We start from the raw sequence: 9,039 nt of genomic DNA, 5'->3' as shown, positions 1-9,039 counted from the left end.
AAAACAGACAAACGGTGTAACCCCTCTTCAGGCATGTCGTCTCTCAGTACAGACTCCACAATGCCTCCAGCGGACCGGAACGGGTTTTCCTTAGCCATTTTAATGGTGTTTTTGTATATTTTCACCTTTGTTTCCTTTCCAGGCTCCCCGTAATGAATGTGTTTGTGTATCCCAGGCGTAAATCAATGTACATATTATTATTATTATGTCTCTGTCTCTCTCTCTCTATGTCTCTCTCTGTCTCTCTCTCTCGCGGTCCGGGTCGAAAAGTCAGGTCCAAGCGGGTCGAGAGCGGGTCGAATGGTCCGGGTCGAATCGTCCTGGGTCGAAATCTCTGGTGACCGCTTGATGTAGCCAAAACACTCCCGAGGCAATCGACAACAACGGGAGGTATGGCTGTAGCGTTGGCCGAGTGGCCTAGGCTCCAAAAATTAACAAGTTCAGGATTACCCGTTTTGGGTTCTTTATTTCTCTTTGCTTAGAATTGGACAGAATTATTTAGATCAATAGTTGTTCACGTTTTAAGATTTCCAGTCTCATCGGCTAAAATGGGGGGGAACATTTCCGATGACGTCCCACCGGAAAATAACATCGAATGTTGCGCAACAGACGCTCCCAGCCTGCGGAGTGATGCGATCGGTTTTGATATCAATAAATCTCCGTCCTTTTATTAATCTCCGTCCTGGGCGACGAGCGTTACTAATTGATTGAACGGAGAACTCCGTCCTTGCCGCTCAGCGTTGTCTTTAGTTCAATGTTTGTTTTGTAAACGCATTGACAATGAAGGGAACATTTACGTCATAATGTGTCATTTACGTCATATTGTCTCTTTATTGCTAATGGCGTTTAATGTCTGTGTTTGTTTTACATCACCATTATTATTACCCGGCTAATACCCTGCGGTGAGCACATCACCAGCTGCTCTGAAGCTCCCCAAGCAGACTGTGATGGAGATTTGGTCAACATTTTTATCACCGATGGGGATATGTTTTATTTCTGCTTCTGGTCAGACTGAATATATAAAATGCATTTATCATGAAACATGCGTAAGCTAAGAACGTAACTAGAACATAAGTCTAAAAAGTGCTATCTAAGGGGGTAGGGTAAGTATTAATAACTCAAAAACTAGAAATACAAACGAAAAGACACACTAGGTGTCAAGACAAGAGACACGTAACAAAACATACCACAATGTAAAATTAACACACAAGGACACAGGTGAACTCAACTGAAAATCAACACTGGGATAGGCTGGGGAACTAACAGGACAAGGTGGAAACACTAGGAACAATACTACAAAATAAAAGCACACAGGTAAAGCAAAACTCAAACTGTAACTAGGAAACCAAGAACACTTAAAGTATAACACCAACCATTACTAGAAAACATGAAAACCAGCACATGTCACGGATCGTGACAATTGGTGATTGAGGCTCAAACCATTAGAAATAAGTTTGAGGGACATAGACAATATGATATTAAATATTAAAAACTGTTTTAAAATTCATGTTATAGCTGCTTTAGGACTACTAACTTCATATAGTCCCAAAATAATAATTCAGTCTGTCTGCAAAAGCCATAGATTTATTTTTTCATTTTTCATTAAATAATGATGACAGTTCTTTATTACATCTTATCTTTCGGCCGGTCTGCTTATAAAGAGGTTAATGAATGTGCATACTCATAGTAGGCCTACTGTACTGTAAAATGACCATTTCCCCTGTAAATGACAAAAACTGAATGTCAAGGCAATTATAATGGTGCCCTATTTTTTCAACAAGCACATGGAAGATGCTGATGTTGAAAAGGCCATCACCGACAGCATTAATGAGTTCAATTATATTTGCCTCTTGAAGATGGGGAACGGAGACATTGCTTTTGAAACGTGGTCATACTAAAATGATTTAGCAACTAACCATCAACTTGGCAGACTACAGCCTGAAGCCTTCTCTCTCTCTCTCTGCAGTGAATTGGTACCATATATCTCTGCTGTCGGGAAGAAACCACCTAACTAAATGAAGAAAACCATATATTTTTATAACGAAGCAATACTGCCTCATCAAAGTTAGTAGTGTGATTTTATATATTGTCAATTACTTGCACAAGAAGGGGAGAAGTGGTGGAGTTAGCTGCTTTAGCAGACAGTTTGAGGGTCCAATTAGCTCTGGTCCATAGCTCAAATGCCTTCATTAGAGCTATGTTACTCTTCTCTTCCTGCGCTCGCATGAAATGCAGACCATCCTCTCGTCTGTAGCAAAAATATAAAGAACGTTTTTGCTACTCACCAATACAAAGGCAGGTTGTGTTATTAGAAAGCCTACTTTCCTTAGTGGACGCACTCTGAGCCCCCCACCACACGTATAAAATGCACCTTTTGGCCAGAAAGGGTTTTCTTTTTCACTGGAAGGTCCTCATAGAAAACCGAGAGGATATAGGTCAGGTTTCACCTGACAAAAAAGCCATACGCAATATATAATATACACAATGAGCTATATAAACATTGATGACTGAAATGATTTGACAAATAATAAATAAAAAGTCACACTCGTGTGAAGTGAGGGGCGCTCTTATCATCATACCATGATTCATCACATTCTGTGCTCAGTCAATCGTCTGTCAACGCTGTACGCCAAAACCAGAGTCCAGACTCCATTCGCATGAATGGAAATGCGATTTCAAGGGGAGTGGTTATTCTTTGACGTGGCCCAAAAAAGGCTGAAAAGTGGATTGAGCAAATCATAACAATTTTTCTCATCGGGAGATCTAAAGGTCTATTGACGAATGAGTGTGAGCTTCAGTTCCTGAGGGATTCTCATGGCCCTCTACCATATTGAATTATGTGAAGAACGATAGCTCAGAACTGCTAAAACGGTGGAATTTTCACAGTACCAAATGGGGTCTACGCCCTTTGAGCTTGACCCCTAATAATAATGATAATGGATTACATTTTTATAGCACTTTCATATGCACAGAGTGCAAGCGCTTTACAATGATCTATGAATTCATACATTGGGAGGTGAAGCAGCAAACAGTCAACGCCACTAAAGTATATATTGTTTTTTGTTAGCACTGAGTATACAATACTGGGACGGCATTACATATTCATTTGATAACAAAATAATGCATGCGCGCGCGCGCACACGCACGCACGCACGCACACACACACACGCACGCACACACACACACACACACACACACACACACACACACACACACACACACACACACACACACACACACACACACACACACACACACACACGTGTAGTGAATAGAAGTATTCATAGAAATGATAAAGGATGGAGAAGCTGATAATTACCTACACAGCATGTGAAACTGAGGTTTCGATTCAATTCAATGTCAGTTGGTTTCATGTCATCGGTTGTCAGTGTCACATGATCTGTAATTATGTAAAAATATGAATGAAATTATTACCACCTGTTGGCACAAATTATAACAAGAGTGAAGAGATTAAGTGTAGGGGAGAAAATGAAGGGAACACGTACAGTATGGTTTGAGTGGTTAACTCCAGCAATGAAATTTACATATTTTGTCAATAAATATATTGGTCAACTGTAAAATACAATGCTGCTGTTGAATCTTATAGCATATATTGAAAAACAAAAGAAACAAACTACAACCTATATGACTCTATTAGTGATCTAAATGATGCACCCATTTAGATGGGGCGGCGGAAGTTCCAGACCCAGGGTGCCGGCACGATTCCGGCGAGCCGCCCCGTGTCCGAAACGGTTGAGAAATAACAGAGTTACTGTGTAGGGGTCCCTCTACTGTACCCTCTACTGTATTGTACTGTACTGTCACTGTACTGTACTGTACTGTACTGGCACACCCAAAATCTCCATATATACAGTTAATATGTGCGTGTGTGTTAGGTTGTGTGTTAGGTTGCGCACAGGTGGTGAAAAACAACCATGCTGTTTTCGTGCTCAGACCCACCCAGCCACCCAGCCAGCCACCCACCCACACACATAGCTCCGTAAGGGAGTGGTTGCACCACTCAAAAAGAGAACAAAGGAGATTACATTTCCTGTAACTATGAGAGAGCTGTGATATTTGTTAGGTGGCTGTCAGAGCAGAGATTGCACTTGTGACACCACATGGTGACTGCATGCCCACTGACTGGTTGAAGGAATGGTTGTATAGGATCCACCTTTAATGATAGTCTATTCAATGGAAAGTGCTTTTTCAATGCTTTTTAGCAATGCGTAAACTCCTTTCAAAAACATTATTTTATTAAAGAATGATCCTGTGTAAGACTTGAGGGTATCGCCGTTGTAAATCTGTGTTCTCAGACAATAACAAGCTTTCACTGGATTATGAGCACAGAAAACGCTGTGTTGGTCACGTAGGATTAAGATTTAGCTTGTGAGCAGGGGTAGTTGAGTCTAATAGATTAGTCATGGTTTGGTTATTACTAGTAATATATAATGGGTGTCTGGAGTTGGTTGGGTCTGTGTGTGAGCCATTTAAAGTAACCCTATTTGGGTAAATCTGAGCATGCAGGCATGGAACAAAGTTCAGTAACAAAGCTATTTCTAGAATACTACTGATCAAAAAAGAAAAAATCACACCTGTGTGAAGTAAGTGGTGCAACTCCGTGGGGGGGGGGGGGGGTTCCAGACCCACAGGAACGCACCCAGGGTGCCGGCCCGATTCCGGCGAGCCGCCCTGCGTCCGAAAAGGTTGAGAAATTACAGCGTTACCATGTGGGGGTCCCTCTACTCTACCCTCCACTGTACTGTACTGTACTGTACTGTACTGTACTGTACTGTACTGTACTGTACTGTACTGTCACTGTACTGTACTGTACTGTACTGTACTGGCACACCCGAAATCACCATATATACAGTTAATATGTGCGTGTGTTTGTGTGTGTGTTAGGTTGCACACAGGTGGTGAAAAACAACCATGCTGTTTTCGTGCTCAGACGCACCCAGCCACCCACCCTGCAGCCACCCAGCCACCCACCCACCCACACACACACACACATAGTCACTTAAGGAAGTGGTTGCAAACAAGCAATAGGCAAAATTATTTCACAGCTCAGATGCATGAGTTGGATATTGGCCCGCTCCTAACAATCTACTCCCCCTGACAGGTTAGGCTTGTTATGTAACTCCTTTATGCCTTCCACACGTGGCCATGGCCATAATAGCAAGCAATATTTAGACTTGAAAATACAGCAGCACCCATGACATGACCCATAGCCTAGTAGTGGTGTCGAAAAATGAAGCAGAGCAAATAGTGAAATGTTTTCTTTCATACGTTCACAAAATAGACATGTTCATAATATGAACATGTATGTCTGTCTATTGACTATATTATAGTCAATAGACAGACATACTTGTGGGAGACAAAAAAATGATTTTTTTTGCCTAAACTGTAATTCTGGGTGCTACTCTCCCTCTGCCAACCTACGGAGCCCCGACCTAAGCCCATGTTTCCTTCAATGTATGAGGAGTGAGCAGGCCGCTTCTTATCACCTGACAGTCGGGAGTTTCCCCAGTAGGACCTAGTAGGACCTAGGAAGGAACATGTTATTCGATGAGATCGATGCCAGTGGAAGAGATTAGCTGGTGCATCCCATGTGTTAAAATTAAATCGTCAAATCACTTCATATTTGGTTCTCCTGCCACTCACCTTGTTCAGTGTTTTCACAGACCATCTTCAAAGTCTCTATAGGCACTGTCTCAGGGTTATCTAAAACGACTGCACAACATTGCGATCTATTTTTGTGGCAACAGGCAATGGGTAAAGCCTACGCAGAACTACAGGTCTAAATCACTCATTACAACGTAGCTACAACATCACCTCAACATACAAGCATACAGCCTCTAGGGGTTAACGCATTCACCATTCACTAACCCTATAACACTTAGCTGTTATTGTACACTATTGTGAGAGCAATATAGATTATCTGCAGGATGTGCACAATAGGCTGAATGTCAAGCCTTTACAATGGGGATAACACACCCCTCGAGCACAGTTATTGATACTTTTGTTAATGACTTGAGTGCACTGAAATTGAAGTCACACCTAAGTATCACCTTGAACAACTATGAAACTTTCTTTCATTTCAAGCATTATACTACAGTTTAATTTGGAACAGAATGTAAAAGTTTCTCCTGGCTGTCAGTATACTGTCTATTATCAGTATACTGTGTGCAATGTGCACATTACACTTATCGTTTTATCGTTTTTGCCAAATGTTGATATTGATATTTATTAACAGTTTGCAGAATTACAGTACTACATTTCAAGCACAAACTCAAAGACTGTTAACTGTGAGTGGACGACCCAATTAAGCATTACACTGGTTTACAAGAGGGTCCACCTTGTTCAATTCATCAAAACATGTAGGGCGTTCCACATTTTGGTTGCATAGGAGCGGGAAAAAAATAGTCCCTTGTTTGTGCCGAATCTGGGTTGTACATGGTTCATTGCACTCCCTCTGGTGTTGTGGGTGTGGACTTTGTTAACATTAAGGAAGTATCTAGACAGGTAGGCCTACATGGGTATCTTGGTGGTGTATCGAATCTTGTGGACCAGACCCATTGCAAGATGCTGTACTCTGTCGTGGACCCTAAGCCATACCAGCCTGTCAAAGTGGGCAGGGGTGAGGTGGGTTCAGGGGTGAGGTCAAGTAGGAGCCTGACCAGTTTGTTTTGGGAAGTCTGGAGCCTAGTTTTAAGGGCCTTTGTGGTGCTGTGGTACCAGGAGGTGCATGCATAGTCAAAGAAACCTTGTACGAGGGCTCCTGTTAAGGTCTTCAAGGTGTTTTTGTTGACCAGTGAGTAGATCCTGTAAAGGAATCTTGTTCTTTGGTTGACTTTTTTGATTACGTTGGTGGCCATTTTATCACAGGAAAGATTAGCCTCCAGGATGGAACCTAGGTAGGTAATTTCATCTTTACGTGTGATAATATTGTCAGTCACCCACTCTAACCAAGAAGCCATCTGCCTTGCTGAGATTACTATTAGATCCAAAGAGAATGGATTCAGTTTTTCCCTGGTGTAAAGATAGTTTCCAAAATTGTGGAATGCACTCCCCGTTGCAATCAGAACTGCAACATCACTCCCAATCTTCCGCCATAGTCTGAAAACCCACCTTTTCAGACTCCATCATGGTCCATAGCACTTATCCTACCCCCTTAGATAGCACTTTTTAGACTTAGATAGCATTTGAAACAGACTTATAGCATGTCATGTAGACAGCACAATAATTGCATTGTATGTAGTCATAGCACTTCATAGTACATATGTATAGCATAGTATAGTATATATGTATAGTGTCATTATATAGATATGTTCTAGTTACGTTCTTAGCTTACGCATGTTTCATGATAAATGCATTTTATATATGTGATGTATTCCCATGCTTTTGTTCTTGCCTAATGTAAATCGCTCTGGATTAAGAGCGTCTGCTAAACGCCTAAATTGTAAATAAACTGTAACTCGCTTTTTCTGTTACATTTCTTGACCTCCAGTCAGTAAATGATTACATATGGACGGTCATCATAGGTCACCGCAGGTCATTCAGTTCACGGTTTCTCAACTAGTGGAAAGAAAATGTTAAAAATCAACAAATCCCATATTACAGCCTCACTGCTGGATTACTACAATTACCATAATGCTTTACTGGACTCACACCACCTTGTGGAGAGGGAGAGGTCTGTCTTACTCAGACAACATGAGATGGGTAGTTCTGGAAGAAAGTGAGACCAGTGCCCATGACACCACTGGCACTTTTAAATACTAAAATATATAAAAACACATATTACACACGTAAAAAAACCCAGGAAAGTGTTTCTTGTGTCCCAAACATCATTAAAATAAGATATGGTTGCAAATGTAAGATGTACAAGCTTGCAGTGTGGTACAAATTTATGTGCTGCAAGCTTGTAGATCTGTTATTTTTGAATAGCCAACATATCAATGCATGAAGTGGTTAAATGATTGCTACCTTAACTGTGGACCCCTGGAACCCCCCCAAGGACCGCTGGGGGTTCCCGGACCCCACTTTAGAACCAATGGTCTAGTAACAGAAGTATACCTAGGTCTTTCTCTCCTATTGCGTACGCCTTGAGAGTCAGTTTCATCATAGCATGTGATGGTTTTTGCGACTACTAGTACAGACTACAGTCTACACTTGACAAAACTTTCAAACTTCTTCAACATTTCCAGACTTGGTTGACCATGTCTTAAACGAATGGACTGAAATTTGCTTAGATGGGCTGTACAGGGACAATGGTGGTCTTTTTTGAAGAATACAGGCAGGGAAAGGTTGAAAATGTCTGCGATTAAATGATCTGTCAGCTGGTTTGCACACACACACAAACACACACCTTTTGGGGACCTGACTGGTAATATATCTGGGCCAGATGCCTTGTGTGGATTAATCCCCTGTTGAAGGATTTACACAGTCTGAGATGTTTCCAATGGGCAGTGGTCCGTCCTGGTACATGTACAGTTGTATATCCATAGACAGTGTTCAGTTGATCTGGAAGAGAATGATCTGCAGACACTATAGTTTCACCACATTTTGTATTTCTTGTAGTCTGTATGGTGTTCCTGGTGTTGACTCAACGTACTGTAGGCTATTTGGCCCTGTAGCCTATGCCTTTCGTCAAAAACAATAACCATGAAGTTTTGATTTTTTTACGTCTTTATATTTATATTGGGGCAAACAGGGCTTAATCACAAATAGACAGTATCTGCCTTGTATGTGGTTCTGAAGCTTGTAGACCAAGGCCAACTGACTGCACAAATGTTCTTGTTTTAGGCAGGACATATTGAAGATTATAAGGTAACAGTTACGAATTAAGTTATGTAAGTTCTGTAGGCCTATACTTTTCCTCATTTTGGAAAAAATAATTGTACAAATAAAATAAAGATAAATAATATTATGTGTGTTTTAACAAACCGTTAAGACAAGTTAAAACTAGTAAAAATTCTTATAAACTTGGACTTATATTGAAGTCCACTGACCGGAAGTCAAATGTTTAATTCAGCCCAC

Source organism: Electrona antarctica, assembly GCF_951216825.1.
Source record: "Electrona antarctica genome assembly, chromosome: 12".
In the NCBI taxonomy this organism is placed as follows: domain Eukaryota; kingdom Metazoa; phylum Chordata; class Actinopteri; order Myctophiformes; family Myctophidae; genus Electrona; species Electrona antarctica.
This window is presented reverse-complemented; position numbering follows the sequence as displayed.